This window comes from Doryrhamphus excisus, linkage group LG16 (assembly GCF_037039965.1).
Source record: "Doryrhamphus excisus strain RoL-2023G ecotype Guam linkage group LG16, RoL_Dexc_Guam_v1.1, whole genome shotgun sequence".
Lineage (NCBI taxonomy): Eukaryota > Metazoa > Chordata > Actinopteri > Syngnathiformes > Syngnathidae > Doryrhamphus > Doryrhamphus excisus.
This window is the reverse complement of record NC_136372.1, coordinates 15236106-15244813: the sequence shown is the minus strand read 5'-3', so window position 1 is coordinate 15244813 and position 8708 is coordinate 15236106. Positions and strand designations below refer to the sequence as shown.

The following is an 8708-nucleotide window of genomic DNA, read 5'->3' as shown; positions in this document are numbered from 1 at the left end:
TTAAAATGTGACTTTTCAACTAATTTCATGACTAATGAAAGAAACTCCTGATGAGAGCAGGCAGGCTTCCTGATGCTATCATCTGAATTATTCATGGATGAGGGCTCCGGGTACGGTACTTGTTAAGTGACAGATCGGTGGGTTTCCTTCATCGGAACACACACACACACACACACACACACACACACACACAGATGAGGCCATTTTTCCTCTCTCTTCAGAATTCACTAAAGGCCTAAATATGATGAGTCATTAAAGCGACAGGTACAAGTCCGTCAGAGTTCCGTAGAGAATGGGAAGTTTAAGTTGAATGCGAGAAAACGCTTTGCTGAGCATGCATGTTTAACAAGAGGGATGACAGAACAAGTGTGTGTGTGGGGGGGGGGGGTGGAGGCAGTCACATGGGTGTGTGTGTGTGGGGGGGTGGATCTCTGTTTTGTGACATTCCAAGCGCCCGCAAAGACGTGTTCCACCAAAAGACGAATTAAAGGGTGTTAACCTGGGACCTTGATTCTTATCACTGATATCATCACCTTGGGGGGGGGGGGGGGTTCTATTTATGTGGTGCGTTAAAGGGACATAAAAAGTCAGCATAGTTAATAGTTTCATACCTCGTACTAGTGGTCCAGAAGTAGGATTCCTGGAATATTCTCATCATCATAAATAATAATGAATAATATGATTAGAGACCTATAGACACAAAATAGCACCCCTATAGTAATCTTTAAGGGACATAAAGACTCAGTATTGTTAAAACCTCGGTTTTCATACCTAGTACTTTCTTGTTGGAATATTCTCATCATAATAAATAATAATAAATAACATGATTAGAGACCTGTATACACAAAATAGCACCCCTATAGTAATCTTTAAGGGACATAAAAACTCAGTATTGTTAAACCTCAGTTTTCATATGTATTACTTCCTTGTTGGAATATTCTCATCATCATAAATAATAATAAATAACATGATTAGAGACCTATAGACACAAAATAGCACCCCTATAGTAACCTTTAAGGGACATAAAAACTCAGTATTGTTAAACCTCGGTTTTCATATCTATTACTTCCTTGTTGGAATATTCTCATCATCATAAATAATAATAAATAACATGATTAGAGACCTACAGACACAAAATAGCACCCCTATAGTAATCTTTAGGGGACATAAAAACTCAGTATTGTTAAACCTCGGTTTTCATACCTAGTACTTTCTTGTTGGAATATTCTCATCATAATAAATAATAATAAATAACATGATTAGAGACCTATAGACACAAAATAGCACCCCTATAGTCACCTTTAAGGGACATAAAAACTCAGTATTGTTAAACCTTGGTTTTCATATCTATTACTTCCTTGTTGGAATATTCTCATCATCATAAATAATAATAAATAACATGATTAGAGACCTATAGACACAAAATAGCACCCCTATAGTAACCTTTAAGGGACATAAAAACTCAGTATTGTTAAACCTGGGTTTTCATACCTAGTACGTCCTTGTTTATCTCTAATTGGTTCCAGAAGTAGGATTCCTGGAATATTCTCATCATCATAAATAATAATAGATAACATGATTAGAGACCTACAGACACAAAATAGCACCCCTATAGTCACCTTTACACTCCTGTAATCCAATATTGGAGACGACATAAGTTCCTTGTGGGAGTGGCGGTGGGACAGGAAGTGACGTCGGTACCTGCTATACAAGCCTGTTGTTCCCGCGATTAAATCTGGTGCTTGTGTGTCTCACCTTACTGACATCTAGTGACCAGTGTAGAGTACTTCTGCGGGTACTCCAGTTTCCTCCCACATTCCACACAATAAAACTAAAATAAAGTAAAATTACTCCAACAACATGCATGCTAGGTTAATTGGCGACTCCAAATTGTCCATAGGTATGAATGTGAGTGTGAATGGTTGTTTGTCTATATGTGCCCTGTGATTGGCTGGCCACCAGTCCAGGGTGTACCCCGCCTCTTGTCCCGAACACAGCTGGGATAGGCTCCAGCACCTCCCTGCGACCCTCGTGAGGATAAGCGGTAGAAAATGAATGAAGGAACCTTCTATGTAAATGTGTTTTTTTTTAACATTATTAGAGCTCTCTAGACATTAAGTAGTACCCCTATAGTCACTTATACACTCCTATAATTCATTATTTATGACATTACACAACTCTTTTGCTGGAGACCTGAGTTCAATTCCACCCTCGGCCATCTCTGTGTGGAGTTTGCATGTTCTCCCCGTGCATGCGTGGGTTTTCTCCGGGTACTCCGGTTTCCTCCCACATTCCAAAAACATGCTAGGTTAATTAGCGACTCCAAATTGTCCATAGGTATGAATGTGAGTGTGAATGGTTGTTTGTCTATATGTGCCCTGTGATTGGCTGGCCACCAGTCCAGGGTGTACCCCGCCTCTCGTCCTGAAGACAGCTGGGATAGGCTCCAGCACCCCCGGTAGAAAATGAATGAAAATAAAACGTCTAATCCTCCCCACGCCAACAAGAATAGGCGGTAACAAGACCCTGGCGTTTTCCTCCATCTTGTAGGAAAAGACTCCTGGTTTGAAAGTGAAAGTGAAAGTGAAAGTGAAAGTGCTGTTTCTTTAAGGGCTGCCAGGGCTGGCAGGATGATGTTGTCTGCCCCACTTTCCCAACCTGACAGAGGAGGAGCGATTAAAAATGAATGCGCCATCATGACAGCAGGTTCCCAAGATTACCATCCAATTACAGCCGTGTGTGTGTGTGTGTGTGTGTGCATGTGTGTGTGTGTGTGTGTGTCTAAAATCAGTTTGTACACATCCCTCCAGATGAAACGTAGCCTATGATCGGCATTCACTCTCGCTCTTTCCCCCCCCACACCATCGCACCGTTTCATCCATCACTCATCTCCTCCGCCACCTCTCTGACCCACCCCCCCCCCCCCCCCAAAAAAAAATGTCCCCGTTGTCTCAAAACGACCTACCGAGAGTTGCAGTTGCGGAAGCATGCCATGTTTCTGCATCTCTAACAGCGCAACCACGCTAAGATCTTTATCGCCTCGGGATTAAAAAGCGGGATTAACCCTTCCGTTATCCCTTCTTCATTTAAAGTAACGCGTAATCCTCAATACAATTCTATTTGTGCCCTTTTATGCCCGCTACACCCCCCATACCAACATGGCCACAACGCCAACCAACAAGAGGCCATCAAAACAGTGGCAGCTAAAAATAACACTTTTCTTAATATGGAACCCGCAAGGTATGCTGGGTAACCACTTACATCAATACACAATGCAAAAACCGACATAACCATGTCTTTAGATCTGCTAAAAAAAGACCGCTATATATTCAATCATTCATTGATTTTTTACCGCTTACTCTCACAAGGGTCGTGGGGGTGCTGGAGCCTATCCCAGCTGTCTTCGACCGAGAGGCGGGGTACACCCCTGGACTGGTGGCCAGCCAATCACAGGGCCCCCATATATTACTGCTAGACATTCATTCACTGCAATACTGAATTAAGTACCATAATATAAGGTAAGGGCGAGTGGTTAGTGTGCAGACCTCACAACTAGGAGACCAGGGTTCAATTCCACCCTCGGCCATCTCTGTGTGGAGTTTTGCATGTTCTCCGGTACTCCGGTTTCCTCCCACATTCCAAAAACATGCTAGGTTAATTAGCGACTCCAAATTGTCCATAGGTATGAATGTGAGTGTGAATGGTTGTTTGTCTAAATGTGCACTGTAATTGGCTGGCCACCAGTTCAGGGTGTACCCCGCCTCTCGCCTGGAAAACAGCTGGGATAGGCTCCAGCATACCCATGACCCTCGTGAGGATAAGCGGTAGAAAATAAATGAATGTGCACTTGGAGGGGGGGGTGTACAAGAATGAATCTCGCACACAATAAAACTAAAATAAAGTAAAATTATTCCATGCTAGGTTAATTGGCAACTCCAAATTGTCCATAGGTATGAATGTGAGTGTGAATGGTTGTTTGTCTATATGTGCCCTGTGATTGGCTGGCTACCAGTCCAGGGTGTACCCCGCCTCTCGCCCCGAAGACAGCTGGGATAGGCTCCAGCACCCTCTGCAACCCTCGTGAGGAAAAGCGGTAGAAAATGAATGAATGAATGAATATAAGGTAAGCATATTTTGAGATTTAATATACTAAACAGCCTCGGAGGTTATACTCAACATGTCATTATGCCTAAAATAATATCTCTTTGACAAGTTTCAGTAGTGCAAAAATAACTTGAAAGTAGCGGGAATGAAATAACAACAGAAATAATGTCGCTTCAGGATGAGAAAAATTGCCCTGTGAGAAAATAATAGCTCCATTTTCGCATCTCCAGGACGAATATGAAATAATATTCATTAATTTCTTCGAAAGCCCTGGGAAAATAGGGCGTTTAGTCATACTAGCAGAACAATTTTTCATCCACAATGACTCAAATCGGATCTAAGGAGATCTAATGTATTTCTAGTTGGAATAATTTTTAAAAGTATTTAAAAAATATGTATAAATATGAATACAAATAAATAAATATATAATATGAATATTGTGAATGTTGTATCTTTTACTCTGTTTGCTTGTTTTTATTCAACTCCATTTTTCTGTAAAGTGTCTGAGTATTTTGAAAAGCGTTATACAAATAAAATGTATTATTATTATTATAAATATAAATAATTTTTTTTATTTAATTTTTTTACAAAATGATGAACATGTTGCATCACTAGCTTAGGCAAGGCAGGTGTTGGCAAACCTGGAATGTTTTTTTAAGTACATTTAATTTAATTATTTTTTAAAATTATTTTATTTATTATTTATTATTATTATTTATTTTTTAAGTATATTTAAAGGCTTCCACGGCTCTTGTGTATGATGTCATCCGTGCTCTGGCATTAAAAGCAGCTTTAAAGCGATTAACTCCCATTTGAACGTGGCTCCATGCTGCCGCAGCCCCGCCCCCTTTAAAACTAATCCCCATGTTCTCTCATCACACCTTGCATGAGCCAATGACGTCATCTACGTGACACGTTCTCGGCCAGCCAGTTGTTGTGTGAAACGATGTGGCCCTACATTGAATAATACCTTTTGAAGCAACAATATGTAGTTTATTTCACCGTGGGAAAACAGTTGTTGGGAAGGTACACTGGCTTGCTAATGAGAATAGCTTCTCTGTCGTTTCCACGGCAACCATGTATCTCCTTGGTATGTGGCATCAGCCCAGTTTAATTCAAGGCCAATTAGTTTACCAAAATGCATTCATCTCCTCGCAATGGAGCATCAGCCCAGTATTATTAAATGTCAATTATTTTACCAAAATACATATCGGTTTTGGATATAATTGCTATTTCCATGAAATATTAAGAAAGTCAATTCGTTTTTGTCGTTTTGTTTCATTAGCTATCGTTATTCCGACTTTCTTAGGCTGCCCTTGAATGCACCATCAAAAGTGAGGGTTAGCTACAGTGCTGCTAGCAAGTGCTGATATCGCTCCCGTTCTTTCACCTCTTCGTGATTCCACACGGCGGTGCTGCGTGTCAATCCACTAAGGTGAGGTTTGATGACGTTATTATGTGTGTTGAGTGTTTTTTTGGTGCATAACTTCAAGTTAAATCATGCTAGCACGCTGTCTGTTTAAAGGGGTTAAGTCACTTACGTACGTACGTAGGTGCACATACCCGAATAAACGCAAAAAAAAGCAAATATTCAAATGTTATTGCATATCAAACTTTAACATATGCTACTAAAAATCGTTTCAGGCCCAACACGTTCACAATTTACAGCGACAGTTCAACTCCTAGCAAAACATCGATGTGTAAATTCCGGTTCTCTCATTGAGTGACAGCAGGGTGGCCAATCACATTTTAGCACAATACTGTCAGAGCCAATCGATGGAATTGTGGGCGGTTTTTCACTTGATACTAGTGCTTGTGGTCTCTGTTTAATATACCAGTACACTTTTTATTAAAATTATAGGACCAGTTGAAAAAAATTGCACTCAAGATAGTACCCGCACAAACGCAAAAAGGCAAATATTCAAATGTTATTTCATATCAAACATTAACATATGCTACTAAAAATCGTCTCAGGCCCAACACGTTCACAATTTACAGCGACAGTTCAACTCCTAGCAAAACATCGATGTGTAAATTCCGGTTCTCTCATTGAGTGACAGCAGGGTGGCCAATCACATTTTAGCACAATACTGGCAGAGCCAATCGATGGAATTGTGGGCGGTTTTTCACTTGATACTAGTGCTTGTGGTCTCTGTTTAATATACCAGTACACTTTTTATTAAAATTATAGGACCAGTTGAAAAAAATTGCACTGAAGATAGTACCCGCACAAACGCAAAAGAGGCAAATATTCAAATGTTATTTCATATCAAACATTAACATATGCTACTAAAAATCGTCTCAGGCCCAACACGTTCACAATTTACAGCGACAGTTCAACTCCTAGCAAAACATCGATGTGTAAATTCCGGTTCTCTCATTGAGTGACAGCAGCGTGGCCAATCACATTTTAGCACAATACTGGTAGAGCCAATCGATGGAATTGTGGGCGGTTTTTCACTTGATACTAGTGCTTGTGGTCTCTGTTTAATATACCAGTACACTTTTTATCAAAATTATAAGACCAGTTGTCATGATTTTGGCTTATAAGGAGCCTATTTCACTTTAACGTTTATCATAAAATGTTTACTTTAAATGTTTTGGTTTAACTCCCATGTCTTCTTTTTGTATTTTGAAGCTCTACATAGGACCGCCTTGAAATCCCATGGTGCAACAGTGCAAAAGGTGAATTCTTGCTATTCTACACCTGGTCCTAACCTGGTCATCCTTGGTCTATGTTAAGTGGCGGTCTTATAATACACATTGTGCATGTTTGTTTTATACACAACACATAAATAAATAGCATGTCATCACAAATGACATAAATCACGTATTTCCCCTCCAACCTTTCAGGCTCATTAAAACCTGTAGGACACATCTTTTTCATTTTTAATGTAGAACGAGCATTCAGAATTCTGTCAGATGTTTTATTCATTGTGCTTAAATATGAATGGTAGATGACGATTAATTTTGAATGTGTTTTTAGACATATTCGTCCGTAACCTCACTGATTGTGCAGTAGCAATGTGTGTGTTTTATTGTCTCAGTTCCGCCGACTGGATCCAATATGTGCCCTTACTGGTAGCGCCACCGCCGCTGGTAATATCCACAGCGATCCTCTGTCTGACACAGCCAGCGCAGCCACCAGTAGTCTAGCACCAGCCAGCACATGCGGCGCAAATCACACTTCTCCAAACATGTATCTGGGATGCAGGGCTGTTCGCTCGAGCGTAGTGATGTCAAAAAGCCTCCAAACAAGCCTGCTGCTTATGAGCATTAACATGCCCAGGAGCTTTACTCAAAGCTCTCTGCACGTTTAGCCACTAGCAGCTGCTCTTGTCACAACTGTGCACACGATGGTCGTGAGCGTGCGTAGTTGTTGCACCAGTAAAAGACTTCAAGCGCACTAGAATCTTCGTGTTGATCCTCCAGACCAGGGGTGTCCAAACATCTTTCATGAAAAAGACACATCTTAGTTTTGTGAAAGAGGTGAAAAATTAAATTATTGATATACACTTTGCTTGTTTTTAAAATTTCCCAAATGTTGGATTTTTTTGGTAATATTATTATTATTATTATCTTATTAGTATTATGACTTTATTCCCATAGTATTTTGACTTTATTCCCATAATATTATAACTTTTCCCCAAGCTAATTTTCCAAAAATTACAACTTTTTTTGGTTGCTCATTATATTCGGACTTTTAAACAAAATTATACTAAAATAATATTATTTTTTTCATAATATGATGCATTTATTTTCATAAAATTGTGATTTATTTCATATCTTATTTCAATTTTTTTCTGCTATTGTTAGTTTTTAACTATTTCAACTTTCTTCTTGTAATTATGACTTCCTTCCCATAATATTACATAACTTTTTTCCCGCAACTAATGTATTCTTAACGTTTATTGCTACATTAGGACTTTTTTTCCTCAATATTTTGACTTTTTCCGCGACCTAATTAAAAAAAACATTATTGTTTTGTTTGTTTCTTGTAATATCACAACTTCAAAAAATATGTCTTCTTTTCTTTAATATGTCAAGTTTACGCTACAAAAAATATATTTTTCCTCATAATAATATGATATTATTTTCATAAAATTAGGACTTTTCTCAACTTAAAAAAAAATACTTATAATAATTTGGTTAAATATAATTTTCATCGTTTTAAATATGACACTAGGCGATAAAATAAACAACAGAGGGTCACAAATGGCCCCCGGGCTGCACTTTGGACACCCCTGCTCCAGCCCAATAAAACAGTCGATCGATATGTGACATATGCATCGACGGCAACATAAACAAGCCCAGTTCAAGCACTATTCTAATTACAGCAAGCACAGCTTTGATATTCACCAGAGAGCCGTTTACATCAGCCCCTCAGGCAATCTGTCAGTCATAATAACACACATCACAACTAATTTCAGCCGAGAGACAGAAGTAATCATTCGATCATTAGTCACTTTGCCACCAGGGGAGCAGCCGGCGATTAAAATAGGAAAACATCAAACCCTGAAATGACTGTGGCTACAACAACAAGGGAACTTGAAGCAAGCGGGATAGAGAAACCGATTTGTGGGTCGGTTGTTTTTTGTGATTAT

At 39.3% G+C, this 8708-nt stretch overlaps 1 protein-coding gene across 2 annotated transcripts in view; it reads left to right on the top strand.

The window, feature by feature from the left end:
- The first annotated feature begins 5420 nt into the window (after window positions 1-5420).
- sgsm3 (small G protein signaling modulator 3) overlaps window positions 5421-8708 on the top strand; it is a 47978-nt gene continuing 44690 nt past the window's right edge. For both annotated transcript variants that reach the window (XM_078797571.1, XM_078797570.1), the window contains exons 1-2: window positions 5421-5539; window positions 6743-6789. The gene's annotated coding sequence lies outside the window, so the exon portion shown is untranslated. The remainder of the gene's footprint in view (window positions 5540-6742; window positions 6790-8708) is intronic.